We start from the raw sequence: 17,017 nt of genomic DNA on the forward strand, positions 1-17,017 counted from the left end.
ACACATAATTATACATGTAAACTGCAATGTAAAGGCACGTTGTTTTAGAACACCCCACTCCCACTAACTTTAGATCCCAAAAAATGCTTAGTGCAGTTGTTTTTTTTAAATTAAAACTATAATACCCTCTATTTTGGGGGCTTTTGGGGCACTTTTAGAAAATTAACCAGAGATCGGATCTCTGGTAAATCTTCTGAGCGCTAATTGCTACTGCGAGCTTGCGGTAGCAATAAACAGTCACTTGTAATGGCCAGTTAATTATCGTTCACCTGCAAACGGGCAAATGTGCCCGTTTGTGAGCGTGCAATATTTTAGCACTCTACTTGTAATCTAGCCCTAAATGTGTACTGCTAAACTGTCATTCAAGAAAACAGCTAACTGGACAAGAAGAAAGCTGTGGGCGGAGCTTGGCGGCTATTTTCAGTAGCTTACAAACGATGATTATTTAAATGTTTTGTGTACTTCCTACAAGCTTATAGATGTGGAACCCGTTGCAAGATGCTTCTCTGGTATGTAACAATAAGTAATAAAGAATAAGTATTGGGTCTAGACTGTCCCTTGTAAAATTAAAATTAAAGGGATATTTAATAGTCTGTTTCATTGTTGTAATAAAAAAAGCACTAAGCAGTGGTATACTTAAAGGGCACTAAACTCACATTTTTTCTTTTTCGTGATTCAGATAGAGCCAATTTTAAGCAACTTTCTAATTTCGTTCTCTTGCTATCTTTATTTGAAAAAGAAGGCCTCTAAGCTTTTTTCTTGGTTCAGGACTCTGGAGAGCAGTTTTTGATTGGTGAATGAATTTATCCACCAATAAGCATGGACAACCTAGGTTGTTCACCAAAAATGGGCATCTAAACTTACATTCTTGCATTTCAAATAAAGATACCAAGAGAATAAAGAAAATTTGATAATAGGAGTAAAATAGAAAGTTGCTTAAAATTTCATGCTCTATCTGAATCACAAAATAAAAAAATTTGGGTTCAGTGTCCCTTTAATATAAATCATTGCAATAAGTATTATTAATCTATTTAAATGGATTTTCCCTTATATTTATTGTTTAAGCTTAAGAACTTTAATTGGTTTACTATTAGGTGAAAACACTAGCGCCTAGATTTAGAGTTCTGCGGCCAAAGGGGTGCGTTAGCTACGCGTGCTTTTTTCTGGCCGCACCTTTTAAATACCGCTGGTATTTAGAGTTCACAGAATGGCTGCGTTAGGCTCCAAAAAAGGAGCGTATAGCATATTTACCGCAACTTCAACTCTCGATACCAGCGGTGCTTCAAAAACGTGCTTGTGCACGATATCCCCATAGGAAACAATGGGGCTGTTTGAGCTGAAAAAAAAACTAACACCTGCAAAAAAGCCGCGTTCAGCTCCTAACGCAGCCCCATTGTTTCCTATGGGGAAACGCTTCCTACGTCTGCACCTAACACTCTAACATGTACCCAGAGTCTAAACACCCCTAACCTTACACTTATTAACCCCTAATCTGCTGCCCCCGCTATCGCTGACCCCTGCATATTATTTCACTGATGAAGTGCTTGTTGTAAAGCAGGAAACGCGTTGGATGCAGCACCTGTGTGCTGAGGTTGTATGTATAACAAAATAGTGTGCCTTCCAACTATGGAATTTTAACCAAGTTTTCAATAAATATTTAATTTTATCTACAACTAATATTGGTACAGCCTGCAATTCATTTCCAAACCCCTTCACATGGACTAATTTCTATTATTTTTAACCCCTAATCTGCCGCTCCGTACACCCCCGCCACCTACATTATCCCTATATACCCCTAATCTGCTGCCCTAACATCGCCGACCCCTATATTATATTTATTAACCCCTAATCTGCTGCCCCCAACGTCGCCTCCACCTAACTACATTTATTAACCCCTAATCTGCCGACCGGACCTGAGCGCTACTATAATAAATGTATTAACCCCTAATCCGCCTCACTCCCGCCTCAATAACCCTATAATAAATAGTATTAACCCCTAATCTGCCCTCCCTAACATTGCCAACACCTAACTTCAAGTATTAACCCCTAATCTGCCGACAGGAGCTCACCGCTACTCTAATAAATTTATTAACCCCTAAAGCTAAGTCTAACTTTAACCCTAACACCCCCCTAAATTAAATATAATTTAAATCTAACGAAATAAATTAACTCTTATTAAATAAATTATTCCTATTTAAAGCTAAATACTTACCTGTAAAATAAACCCTAATATAGCTACAATATAAATTATAATTATATTGTAGCTATTTTAGGATTTATATTTATTTTACAGGCAACTTTGTATTTATTTTAACCAGGTACAAAAGCTATTAAATAGTTAAGAACTATTTAATAGTTACCTAGTTAAAATAATTACAAAATTACCTGTAAAATAAATCCTAACCTAAGTTACAATTAAACCTAACACTACACTATCAATAAATTAATTAAATACAATACCTACAATTATCTACAATTAAACCTAACACTACACTATCAATAAACAAATTAAATACAATTCCTACAAATAAATACAATTAAATAAACTAACTAAAGTACAAAAAATAAAAAAGAACTAAGTTACAAAAAATAAAAAAATATTTACAAACATTAGAAAAATATTACAACAATTTTAAACTAATTACACCTACTCTAAGCCCCCTAATAAAATAACAAAGACCCCCAAAATAAAAAAATGCCCTACCCTATTCTAAATTACAAAAGTTCAAAGCTCTTTTACCTTACCAGCCCTTAAAAGGGCCCTTTGCGGGGCATGCCCCAAATAATTCAGCTCTTTTGCCTGTAAAAAAAAAACCATACAATACCCCCCCAACATTACAACCCACCACCCACATACCCCTAATCTAACCCAAACCCCCCTTAAATAAACCTAACACTAAGCCCCTGAAGATCTTCCTACCTTGTCTTCACCTCACCGGGTTCACCGATCGGTCCAGAAGAGGGTCCGAAGTCTTGATCCAAGCCCAAGCGGGGGGCTGAAGAGTGACGTCCATCCTCGGGCTCAAGTCTGGATCCAAGCGGCAAATGAAGAAGTCCATCTTCGGGAAGAAATCTTCATCCTATTCGGGCAGAAGAGGACATCCGTACCGGCAAACATCTTCATCCAAGCCGCATCTTCTATGTTGTTCCATCGGATGACGAGCGGCTGATCTTGAAGACCTCCGGTGCAGATCCATCCTCTTCGTTCGACGTCCAACTGAAGAATGAAGGTTCCTTTAAGGGACGTCATCCAAGATGGCGTCCCTCGAATTCAGATTGGCTGATAGGATTCTATCAGCCAATCGGAATTAAGGTAGGAAAATTCTGATTGGCTGATGGAATCAGCCAATCAGATTCAAGTTCAATCCGATTGGCTGATCCAATCAGCCAATCAGATTGAGCTCGCATTCTATTGGCTGTTCCGATGAGGCGGATTAGGGGTTAATAACTTTATTATAGTAGCGGTGCGGGCCGCTCGGCAGATTAGGGGTTAATAAGGTGGAGGCGACGTTGAGGGGGCAGATTAGGGGTTAATAAATATAATATATGGGTCGGCGGTGTTAGGGGCAGCAGATTAGGGGTACATAAGGATAACGTAGGTGGCGGTCGGCAGATTAGGGGTTAAAAAAATTTAATCGAAGTGGCGGCGATGTGGGGGGACCTCGGTTTAGGGGTACATAGGTAGTTTATGGGTGTTAGTGTACTTTAGAGCACAGTAGTTAAGAGCTTTATAAACCGGCGTTAGCCCAGAAAGCTCTTAACTACTGACTTTTTTCTGCGGCTGGAGTTTTGTCGTTAGATTTCTAACGCTCACTTCAGACACGACTCTAAATACCGGCGTTAGAAAGATCCCATTGAAAAGATAGGATACGCAATTGACGTAAGGGGATCTGCGGTATGGAAAAGTCGCGGCTGGAAACAAGTGAGCGTTAGACCCTTTAATGACTGGCTCCAAATACCAGAGGGCGGTAAAAACCAGCGTTAGGAGCCTCTAACGCTGGTTGTGACGGCTACCGCCCAATTCTAAATCTAGGCCTAGGTAAACAAGGAGTCAGATTTGCTCATGTTCAGAACTGCCAGAATGAAACTTAAGTTTCAAAAATGTTACACTCTTATTACTCTGGGGGCAGGAGTTACATTGAGAAATTCCAAGTGCTAATTTTGCAAGAAAACAAGTAAGGTATTTTCTGTTTTATATACAATGGCCTCTAGTTATCAAGCCGTCAACCGCAAATACGCTGGAATTCCGCAGCGTATTTGTGGCGAGGCTGATTCGCCATAGTTATCAAGCCCTACTGCCCGGCAAAAGTAGAATATAGTGACGTAACCTACGATCCGCCGGACTCAGTCCGACACAGATCAATGGTTACGTCACTACAGATGTTCCGAACGCAAGTTCGGAACAATCTGACTACTTTTGGTAGTTATCAAACTACAACCAGGTACGCTCGCTACTATTCCGGCCCAGCGTACCTGGATTTCAATCCGCCGCCCTGGAGGCGGCGGATCCCATAGGAATCAATGGGAGTCTGACCATAGCGAAAGCTTATGTTCGCTGCTGCCCAATATCCCATTGATTCCTATGGGAAGTGTCTGCACCTAACATCCTAACATGTACCCCGAGTCTAAACACCCCTAATCTGCCCCTCCCCTACACCGCCGCAACTAAATAAATTGATTAACCTCTAAACCGCCACTCCCGGACCCCGCCGCCACCTATATTAAAGTTATAATACTTCAGCCAATCGGATTGAAGTTAAATCCGATTGGCTCATTGGATCAGCCAATAGAATGGACCTTGCATTCTATTGGCTGATCCAATGAGCCAATCGGATTTTTCCTACCTTAATTCCGATTGGCTGATAGAATCCTGGATGAAGCCTGGATGAAGACTTCTACCGGATGAAGGACCTCCTCTGCGCACCTTGGAGGAAGATTTCGGCCCGGTTGGGTGAAGACGGCTCCAGGTAGGGAGATCTTCAGGGGGTTAGTGTTAGGTTTTTTTAAGGGGTGTTTGGGTGGGTTAGAGTAGGGGTATGTGGGTGGTGGGTTTTAATGTTGGGGGGTTGTATTTTTATTTACAGGTAAAAGAGCTGATTACGTTGGGGCAATGCCCCGCAAAAAGCCCTTTTAAGGGCTAGTAAAATAGCTGATTACTTTGTAATTTAGACTAGGGTAGGGCATTTTTTTTTTATTTTGGGGGGCTTTATTATTTTATTATGGGGCTTAGATTAGGTGTAATTAGTTTAAACTTCTTGTAATTCTTTTTTATTTTCTGTAATTTAGTGTTTGTTTTTTGTACTATAGTTTAGTTTATTTAATTTAATTTTAGGTAATTGTAGGTAATTTATTTAATTTATTTAATGATAGTGTAGTGTTAGGTTTAATTGTAACTTAGGTTAGGATTTATTTTACAGGTAATTTTGTAAGTATTTTAGCTAGGTAGCTATTAAATAGTTAATAACTATTTAACAGCTATTGTACCTAGTTAAAATAAATACAAAGTTACCTGTAAAATAAAATAAATCCTAAAATAGCTTCAATATAATTATTAGTTATATTGTAGCTATCTTAGGGTTTATTTTACAGGTAAGTATTTAGTTTTAAATATGAATAATTTAGTTAATAATAGTAAGTGTTTTTTAGATTTATTAAAATAATATTAAAGTTAGGGGGTTGTTAGTGTTAGTGTTAGACTTAGGTTTAGGGGTTAATAGGTTTTGAAAAGGTGGCGGCGGGGTCCGGGAGCAGCGGTTTAGGGGTTAATGAGTTTAATGTAGGTTGCGGTGGTGTAGTGGGGGGCAGGATAGGGGTTAATAACTTTAATATAGGTGGTGGTGAGCTCAGGGTGCGGCGGTTTAGGGGTTAAACAATTTATTTAGTTGCGACGGGGTCCGGGATCCACAGGATAGGGGTTAATAACTTGAATATAGGTGGCGACGGTGTAGTGGGGGGCAGGATAGGGGTTAATAGGTATAATGTAGGCGGCGGCGGGGTCCGGGAGCGGCGGTTTGGGTGTTAATACATTTATTATAGTTGCGGCGGGGTCCAGGAGCGGCGGTTTAGGGGGTAATAACTTTATTTAGTTGTGGGGGGCTCCGGGAGCGGCGGTTTAGGGGGTAAAACCTTATAGTTAGTGTGGGTGCTTAGTGACAGGCAATCAAAAAAGCTGCGAAGAAGCCAATGAGCAGCGAGATCGATGACTGTCAGTTAACAACAGTCCGCTCCATACTTGGTGCGCGGCTTCTTGACAGATTTTTTGATAACTTTGGCGAACGTATTCAGGTCCGCGGCGGCGAGATTAGGCGAGCGTATTGGGCCGGCGAATGCAGGTTAGTAGATGGCTTCATAACTAGAGGCCAATCTCTTTCTTTTTATGTTTACTTTGATTTAACATGTTTGTTTTTACTAAAGGTGCACTGTTAAATGTCCCTTTAAACTCTTTTATAATCAATGGAGACTCATCTATCTGGTAACCATTATTTCTTTGTGCATAGAACAAGCTCTACTATGAAGGATACAACATCACAAAAGCACCTTAAAAATATTGCCAAATATACTAAAATATACCAGGCAAAATAAATACAGAACAATCATTTTACATAGATTATTCTACCTTTTTGTAGAAGACAACTTTAGCCAAGAATTAAAATTAGTTTCCAGATGAGATTAGCAAAAAGATTGAAACGTATACCTTAATTTTCAGAATGAGTATTTTCTAATCTATCTGACCTCTAATTAATAATTTGTTTACAGTAGAGCACAACCAGTAACAAAGCAAAGGAATGAAAAAAAATAAGATGAATGGCAAGGGGTAAAGATTAAAGGGACAGTACACTGTAAAATTGTTTTTATATTAATGTATTTTCAATGACTTTTTATACCAGCTGCAGAGTATAAAATGTATAGAAATTGTATTTTCAGGTTTATTTGTGTATATGAAGTAGCTGGTTTTGTGCTTTTATACCACAGCCTATTACAATGGGTTGAGCTTCAGGTAATATCATATCTCATTATGTTATCACTTTGTGTACACACAATTGCTTCTTTATCTTATATTTGTCTGGAAAACTAAAGCTCAATACAGAGAGAACAGTGGAAAATTATCATTTTATTACTTAACTATCCTGCACCCCACTGAGAGTGTAATCTCTTCTCCTGGCTTCGTTTACTTTGGCTATTCAATAGCTAAGACTCCAGTATCAAAACTTTTAGTATAGTTGGCTATACCACAGGCTAACTCAGCTATTTCAAAGGCCAAAATAGGGGTAAAGGAGTGAATTGTAAACAATTTAATACACACTAGCAAGTAAAATGGATCATTGGGAAAAATTTAAATGGGAGAAAAATTTGGGGTGAACTTTCCCTTTAAGTTAGAACAAGCAATTAAAAAACCTGAAAAGCTTTCCAGTTTACTTATATTACCAAAGTACGCTTTCTCTTGGTATGTAGCTCCTTTTAATGAGAGTATACTGAGGTAGGCTCAGGTGCATGCCCTTGAATTAAGCATTATATTGCAGCAGTGTTTGTAATAAAGTTACAAAAGATGTGCACCCACAAGGCATGTGCATGCTTCTGAGCCTACCTCAGTATGCTTTCATTTAAAGGGACAGTAAACACCAGAATTTTAGTTTTTTAAAAAGGTAGATAATCCCTTTATTACCCATTCCCCAATTTTGCATAACCAACACAGTTATAATAATATACTTTTTACCTCTGTGATTACTTTGTATCTATGCCTCTGCAAACTGCCCCCTTATTTGAGTTCTTTTGACAGACTTGCATTTTTAGCCAATCAGTGCTGACTCCTAGGAGCTTATCGTGCCTGAGCTCAATGTTATCTATATGAAACACATGAACTAACACCCTCTAGAGGTGAAAAACTTTAAAAATGCTTTCAGATTAGAGGCAGTCTTCAAGGTCTAAAAAAATAGCACATGAACCTCCTAGATTTAGCTTTCAACTAAGAATACCAAGAGAACAAAGCAAAATTGGTAATAAAAGTAAATTGGAAAGTTGTTTAAAATTACATGCCCTATTTAAATCAATAAAAAGTTTTTTTTTTTTTTACTTTACTGTCCCTTTAATGAAGCTCAGTTTAAATAAAGGATACCAAGAAGTATTAGAAGTAAATTGTTGAGCTTTTAAAATATGTGTCCTGTCTGAATCAAGAAAGTTTAATTTTCCTTCCTTGTCTCTTTAGCACCTTTGGGATTTCAGTTCTAGAGATAGGTTACTCTAAAGGGACATTAAAGGGACATTATACACTCATTTTTTCTTTGCATAAATGTTTTGTAGATGATCTATTTATATAGCCCATAAAGTTTTTTTTTTTAAATTAATGTATAGTTTTGCTTATTTTTAAATAACATTGCTCTGATTTTCAGACTCCTAACCAAGCCCCAAAGTTTTATGTAAATACGCTCAGCTACCTACTCCAGCTTGCTCCTGTTTGTGTAAAGGGTCTTTTCATATGCAAAAGAAGGGGGAGGGGGGGAGTGTCTTATTTGCCACTTGCAGTGGGCTTTCCAGCAGCCTTTTCAACAGAGCCAAACTGACAGCTTCTAAGTAAGTTTTTAAACAGTTTTATACTGGATTTTTATATCAGTATCTGTGCATCTTATTCTTTGTAGTAGTGTCTATTACATGCAGTTATATGAAAATGAGTGTATACTGTCCCTTTAAACATTGAAAACAAGAACACCCCTTTCATTTCATTAGCCCCCCGATAATAATTTTATTATATACCAGATTTTTTTTTGTACACAATAACACAACTCCCAAACATCCTGTGAAATTATCACAGTTCGGAAGGTCTGATCCACTTCCATCCTGCAGCCTCTTGGTGTCCCAGAGAAGCCCACATTCAACCCAGACACACCCACTGTTCATGAGCCCACCCCTCCCAGGACAACTCTGCCCTCAAGTGAGCCATTGCCGACAAGCTGTTTAATTTCCCATATCCTTTAAAGCCTCCTAGAAATCTTGGGAGGTTTGTGATAAAAGTATTTCAAAAGACATCTATTTACTAACTTTTTTTTCTGTGTTCTAAATGGTCATTTCCCAACAAACCCAAAAAGTTACATTTGCGATTTAGACAGAGCATACCATTTAAAAAAAAAAAGTTTCCTCTTCTATTATCAAATTTGTTTCGTTCTCATAATATTCTGCGTTGAAGATACCTAGGTAGGCATCTGGAACACTAAATGGCAGGAAATAGTGCTTCCATCTAGTGCTGTTGCAAACGGATAACATTCTTGCAAAACTGCTGCCATATATTGCACCAGAAATAAGCCGGCTCCTAAGCATACGTCACTGCTTTTCAACAAAATATACCACAAGAACATAGAAAAATGAATAATAGAAGTGAATTAGAAATTTGTTTAAAATTGCATGCTCTATCTGAATCATGAAAGAAAGAAAAAATGGGTTTCATATCCCTTTAAATCAAGGGAGGCTTCTGCTTTTCAAAATGTACCGTCCCTTTAAAGCTTAATCATACATTTATATTATTGAAGATTTTATCTGATTCATTTACAGTACAGAACAAAAACAAATCTTGTGACCTTACACTGATTTTGCAATCTACAGAGGAATTTTACCTGACCCACTCTGTACACCAAGAACACAATCACAAATCTGTTTTTAATCTATTCCTTTTTTTTGTACAATGTTGAACTTTAGTACATGATTTAGCCACCAAACTCCTTATTGTTTTAAGTGTTCTGGAAAAGAGCAACACTGTGAAATCATCAGTTCCAAATCCTACACATTGATCTACACTTTCCAGCTGGCTGACATCTGCTTGTATCCAGCCCCCATCTCATGCTGGTCCCTGCCTTCCAAATCTCAGAGTCCTGCCTCCCCTGTGTCTCAAATACTTTCTTAATTAACGGGAGACAGGATATTGTTACATGCTGTAAGGAAAAGGAGGAGGAGTTACACACAAGATCATAAAACCACTTTCCTTTCTCTCCTGTCTTAGCTGAGAAGGATTTCCTTCCCTTCCACAGTCTTTCACTTAAAATAGAATACTGTGTATTTTATCTCAAGGGGACAGAAACATTGTTTGTGTAGTAAATGTAAAGATGATTCAGTGAATTTCCCAACAACGTAACACAACATTTACCCTAAGGAAGGAGTCTAAAGAGAAAAAACAAATGACTGCTATGACAGCAAACAAATAAGAAATTATTTTCTCAGGGTATATTCCAGAGTCATTTGGAGTAGGCTGCTATTGAACCTACATATTATACTCTGTGCAGTTCCTTATCTCATAGATACAAGAACTCAAGAAGCTTAGCTAAGCTATTAATGACTGTTAATATATGTTTTCTGTAGATAGATTGATAGATAGATAGATAGATAGATAGATATTCCCTTTTTTTACTTTGAGGTCTAAAAAAACTTGGCAGAACAAAATATTATCAATTAAGGTTATATTGATGAAGACGTACATTAATGTGTTTTGTTTAAAAAATAAATACAAAAAATACTCCATATTGGATTTTATGTATTAAATATCTTTAGCAGTACAACTCTTTGATAAGGATTAATATATCAACACACTGTAGATACCATTTAATGCAGTTAAGAATCTTAGACATCCAAAACCTGAGTACAAATGAACCTATACTTAACAAGTAGTGTTCTAAAACTGTAGCTATATGATCTAAAAAACAAAATAAAATATAATGTACATATGTAAATAATTGTAGTTCCCAATATTTTAAATTGTCATTGCAATAAAATACACAGACATTGCAAATTAAAATCTTGTTAGGTGAAAAACACAAATGTTCCAAAGAGCTTGCATTCTATTCTAGAGGATTTAAGTATCAAACAGTAAACAGAAAGAAAAATAAAATCACTTCTGTCTTTTATTAAATTCTACGTGTTCTATTAAGTAAAGTAAAAATCTATTCTCAATCGTTTCCTTAAATACACGTAGAATACGAGTTAGGCAAGGTATGTTTATGTATTAGTTGCATCCCCAAATCTGAGTTATGTATCTAACTTTTTAATAAATGGGAATATTTTCTTCCAGATGTTAAAAGACACCACCCAAAAGCTGTAGAACTGTATTAAATAGTTTAAAATATTAATGAATTTATACAAAGGAAAATAACAGATTTTATTTAGCACTCAATATAAATATGGCTTTGATTTTGCCCAAAATGTATTGTTCTTAATTACCCTACATCTTTTTTTCACAGTTTAGTAAAAATCTTAGCCACGCCTTGCCAAACCTTACCAGGATTTTTACAGCTCCAAATCCCATTCCGATTGTGCACCTTTGATATATTGCCATTATAATTCCATGTTCAAATGAAAAATATAGTTCCATGCAAAGTGATAAAAAAAACTGTTACGCTAGTCTGGAAACAAAAAAATAAAATAACAAGAAAGTTATTGTAGAATTTCAGAAAATCCAGATAATTTTTAGGTTTGATATCTTTGAATTGTATCCATAGAATGTCCTGTCCGGCAGCTAAAACTGGAGAGCAGGAAGGAAAATCTACCATGTGAGTAAGAAAAAAAAAAATCCTGCTTTTTGGAAAGCCCTTGGGTTGAATGCAGGGATTTCAGGAAATTCAAATACTCCAACAGGAAATCTGAACGCTGCACACACATTCCACAATCTGGAGAGATACAGAGTTGAGCGCACTGCATCTCCTTTTACAAAAAACACATGTCCTGCTGATTGTGTATTACAATCAGAAACTGACATGCAAGCAAGACAGTAATTGTTATCCCTTTGTGGTAGCAATATATTGATTGGAAAGATGAACAACAGCATTATTTTAAATGAGTTAAAAGCACTCGTGCATTTGTTCATATATTTATTGTACTTGAGTATGTTTTATTAGTGCATTTAACTGCCAGTAAGGAATAGGTGATGTTACAAAGTCAAACAGTGACGAGAAATGGGGCACATGGTTAATACGCAGAATTTATTTATAAAATATGGCTTTAACTGTCAGGAATATGTCTCCATCTTTTATATAATTACACTTCCCCTTTAAATACTGCTGTCACATGACCGGATTACCATATATAAGGGTCATTCCCCATTTTACCCTTGCTAGGTAATTTGATTCATTTGGATAACCTATCTGATGTCTCAGCGCTCTCCTAGCCTGCCCTATTATACTCAGGATTCACAGTAGTTACTATAACTTACAGTACTCTTCTAATTTTGGCTTCAGACTTACAGGCAAACTCTATCCTGAATTGGATCCGTTACACTCACAGCAACGGACTTACTCTTACCGCAGCTCCTAAGACAGAGCCTCCTGGAACATGTTTGTTGCGTGTGACGTCACTACTCAAGCCGAAACCAATTCAGCAGAGGAGCAGACCAAGTACGGCACAGACATACGATCCTTGTACGATAAAGTGTAAATCTTTTTCCATCCACTATACACATTGGGCTCCATGTACTAAGCTGTCTGCAAGGTCTTCGTGACTATTTCCGTCTAAATTTCTGCGTGCGGATCAATAACCGTATGTACTATGCCACTAATCCATTGAAAACCTTACATTAACAAATGTCGAGCGAACTTGTCCGCAACTATTGGATTCCAGTCTTTTTTGTAGCTCGAAAATACTCGCTCAACATAAATCTCGCACAAAACAGTAATTACTAAACTATCTATTTATACGCTCGTGAAGGAGGAGATTACGAGTACAGCGGGTATTCCTTCCTCGGGTTCCTTTAGATGCCCTTTCCGATAGAGAGGTTATTCAAAGGTTCCATCTGGATCGACATTCAATATTGACTTTATATGCTCAAATAGCACATTTTCTAGAGCCTGTGACGGCTCGTTCAAGGGCCATTCCCGGAATACTCAAGTTTCTTGCTGCCTTGCACTTTTTTGCCACAGGATCATTTCAGGCAGTGTCCAGCGTCATCATTGGTTTCAGTCAGTCTGCCTTTTCTCGTCATCTATCCAAAGTTATCGATGCACTCATGCATATATTCCCAGAATATGTTTGTCTACCATCTACCACAGAAGAGTGGCAATCGATAAAGTCGCAATTCTACAGTGTGGCCGGAATGCCAAATGTTCTTGGGGCAATAGACTGTACACATATTGCAGTTCGACCGCCCCGTTTACCGGAGGAGATTTACCGGAACCGAAAGTCATGCCATTCCTTGAATGTACAGATGGTGTGTGACCCGAAAATGAGAATAATAAGTGTGAGATCAAATTACCCTGGCTCCTGCCATGATGCTTACATCCTTCGGCAGACCGGACTGTATCAAAAATTCGAGAATGGAGAGATGCCAGAGGGATGGTTATTAGGTAAGCTTAAAAGGAACTATAAACCCATTTTTTTTTCATGATTTAGAAAGAGCATGTCATTTTAAACAACTTTCTAATTTACTTCTATTATCCAATTAGCTTCATTCTTTTGATATCACTTGCTGAAAAGCATATCTAGATATATGCTCAGTAGCTGCCGATTGGTTGCTGCACATAGAGGCCTTGTGTGATTGGCTCACACATGTGCATTGCTATTTCTTCAACAAAGGATATATAAATAATTTTTAAAATTACATAATACAAGTAAATTGTAAAGTTGTTACTATAAATTTATACTAATTTGACGCTAGCCTAGAAAATGAATAAAAATACATTTTTGTTTGAACGAAAATTGAAAATTGACTTACTTTAATAAAAATTTTTTTTAATTACAGGGGATGCCGGTTACCCTTGTTATGAATGGCTTTTGACACCCTATAATAACCCTCAACTCAGGAAACATATTCAGTTTAATGAAGCACACAAGAGCACAAGGGGTGTCATTGAAAGGACTTATGGATTATTGAAAATGAGGTTCCGATGTCTGGACAGATCTGGTGGTGCAATGCAGTATTCTACTGAAAAAGTAGCAAGAATCATATTAGTTTGCTGTGTTTTGCATAATATTGCCACAAAAAGAGGATGCCCCATTGTTGAAGATATTCCCATGCCTTTGAATGATTTTCCCGAAGAAATTTGCAGAGAGAACACAAATAGACGTGGCATGTCCACAAGGGATATGGTTTCTAACCAATATTTTGATAATTGATCTTTATCAAAGAATTATTTCGTTGTATGCAAATTGTGTGCGGCAGTTATGTTTTTTTTTTGTTCAAATAAAATTTTTGTGAAACATCATCATCTTGTTATTTCTTTTTAGTCCTTTTTATAAACAACAGAGTTAACATTATTTACATTGATCACACCCAAAAAAAACATGAAACAGACGTTTCTTTTCGTAAAAATAATCTAATAACTATTTATTTAAAGAACAAAAAGCAACAATAATAATAATTATAAACATTTTTATCCTAATCAAACTTCTACTTTATATAGTGCTGCAATATGTTCCCGCAACAAATCTGATGTTTCTGACACCTTTACAGTCACGTGGGACAAACATGACTGACAAGTTGTAAGCAAATAATAGTACATTCGCAACTAGCGAGGCGTCATATGTATGAATCATTCGCCAGTGCTCGATGCGGATTAGACGCAAGATTTTTTTGGATGTTTTTTAGTACATATGAACGGGCGGGCAACATCTCGCTAGCTGCGAGTTCAAGCGAGTCGTTGTCGGCGAGAAAATTTACGCTTTAGTACATGGAGCCCATTGTGTGCATACACTTTACCGTGTGCCAAGTTCTCTCCCGGACTATCCTTTGCTTACTGCTTGCTCTTGCTATAAATTACTCAGCTGCATATCCAATTACCTGTTCTCCTACAATGCTTAAGCCTCTACTTTAATCTAGTGTTTTTCACATATGTCAATACATGTCACTACTGCTACTTTTTCCTTTCATATGCAACCATACTAAAATCAATCTCAAGGATATTACTACTTATATTACTCTATTAGTATATCCAATACATAAACCCTCACCTGGAGTTAATTCAAGTCCTGACTGCCATTATCTCTGTATATATATATATATATATATATATATATATATATATATATATATATATATATATATATATATATATAACTATATTGAGTATTAAGGGTTCAAACCTAATCCCTATTTTCTATTGTGCAAATTCTATTTTACATCTCTTGACCCTCTGCTGGTCACCCTCAGATCAATGAGCTCAATAAGGTACTAAATACATCATAGTACCCGTGGTTTGGTGTGAGACTGAGTGGAGGTGGAATATATATATATATATATATATATTTGGGTAATTGCTCCGTTATCCTTACATATTACCTAGCCTTAACATATTTACCCATATCTATAAAGTCACAATGGACATTACTGAGCTCACAAATCGTGTTGGGGCATTAGCTCAAAATATGGACCTAATGGGACATGCAAACCGAGAATGAAGAACTTCGGAAATACATCCATGAACATGTAGCTACTAAAAGCCCTGCAATCGAAATAGCACCTCCTGAACCACAAATATGTCCTGGTGACAGATCACAATTCCGGGAGTCTAAAATTTCATGCAACCTTTTTTTTTCACTTAAACCAAGAACTTATCCCACCGAAAAAGTAAAAGTTTTAACTGTAATTTCGTATTTAAGAGGCGAGGCTAAAGCTTGGCCTATTATGAAAACAATGACCCTATACTTAATTCTCTTAAGTCTTTTTTCAACTCCATGTCATTACTATACAAAGATCATGATAAACAAAACACTGCCGAGACTGCTATCAGAAATCTTAAACAGGGTAGACGCCCAGTTGAAGAATACATCACAGATTATTAAAGATGGGCACCAGACACTATGTGGAATAACCCTGCTCTGAGAAATCAGTTCCGGATTGGTCTCTCTGATTTCTTAAAGGACGAACTTGCACGTGCAGAGATCCCTGGAAATTTGGAAACTTTAATGACTTTAAACATTTCCATAGATCGCCGCCTCAGGGAGAGGAAATCTGAGAAAGGTCTAACTGATCATACTTATAAAAGATGTTATACTTCTACTTCTACATTTCCATCTAAGTTTCAGGACGAGCCCATGGAGATTGCTTTTGTTAGAGGTCCCCTCAAGCCCGAGGAAAAAACTCAGCGTAGGTTAAATAACCTCTGTCTCTACTGTGCAGTTAAAGATCATGGCGTGAAGGAATGTCCCCTCCTACTGAAATCTAGGAAGGGTAAGACATCTAATTTTGATCATATTCAAAATTCTCGTTCTGAGACCTCCTCTCATTTTACCCTTTCTGTTTCCCTACAGTGGGATCACCAACAAATCTCTACCCAGGTCTGATTGACTCCGGAGCTACCAGTAATTTCATAGATTCTACTTTAGTTCACACTTATCACATACCACTAATAAAAAAACACAGTTCACTAGCAATACGTGTGGTGGATGGTTCTTTGATAAATTCTGGTCCCATAACACACCACACTGCACCAATACAAGTAAATTTTCATTCAGGTCATACAGAATTGTGTATTTTTGAGGTCATTCAATTGCCTCTATTCCCGATCATCCTAGGTCTAAGTTGGTTAAAAAAACATCAACCCAACATACTCTGGCATAAAGGTTCTATATCCTTTAACTCCCATTTCTGTACTACTTCCTTTCTCCCTGTCCAATCTATTCTACAGATTGAGGTTCAACCTTTACCTGAATTCTACACTGACTTCAGCAACATATTTGATAAAAAAACAGGCACAATCACTACCACCACATAGACCTTTTGACTGTCCTATTGATCTAATACCTGGTTCTTCATACCTTATGGACATATTTACCCCTTGTCCGAACCTGAACTTATTCATCTCAAAGAATACCTAGACGAAAACCTTAAAAAAGGTTTAATTCGCCTATCCACTTCACCAGCTGGGACAGGTATTTTTTTTCGTGAGGAATAAGGACAATAGCCTTAGGCCTATAATAGATTACAGAGAGCTAAACAAATGCACCATCAAAAACAGATACCCCTTACCACTTATACCGGAATTAATAGAACGGCTACAGGGAGCCAAAGTATTTACTAAAGTAGACTTAAAAGGTGCTTATAACCTAATAAGAA

General features: G+C 37.2%; 1 protein-coding gene across 1 annotated transcript in view; it reads right to left on the minus strand.

The window, feature by feature from the left end:
- The window catches only part of ASAP1 (ArfGAP with SH3 domain, ankyrin repeat and PH domain 1), a 722,698-nt gene extending 711,229 nt beyond the window's left edge, over nt 1–11,469 (minus strand). The window contains exon 1 of the mRNA XM_053715362.1: nt 11,255–11,469. The gene's annotated coding sequence lies outside the window, so the exon portion shown is untranslated. The remainder of the gene's footprint in view (nt 1–11,254) is intronic.
- Nucleotides 11,470–17,017: the final 5,548 nt, after the last annotated feature.

Source organism: Bombina bombina, chromosome 5, assembly GCF_027579735.1.
Source record: "Bombina bombina isolate aBomBom1 chromosome 5, aBomBom1.pri, whole genome shotgun sequence".
In the NCBI taxonomy this organism is placed as follows: domain Eukaryota; kingdom Metazoa; phylum Chordata; class Amphibia; order Anura; family Bombinatoridae; genus Bombina; species Bombina bombina.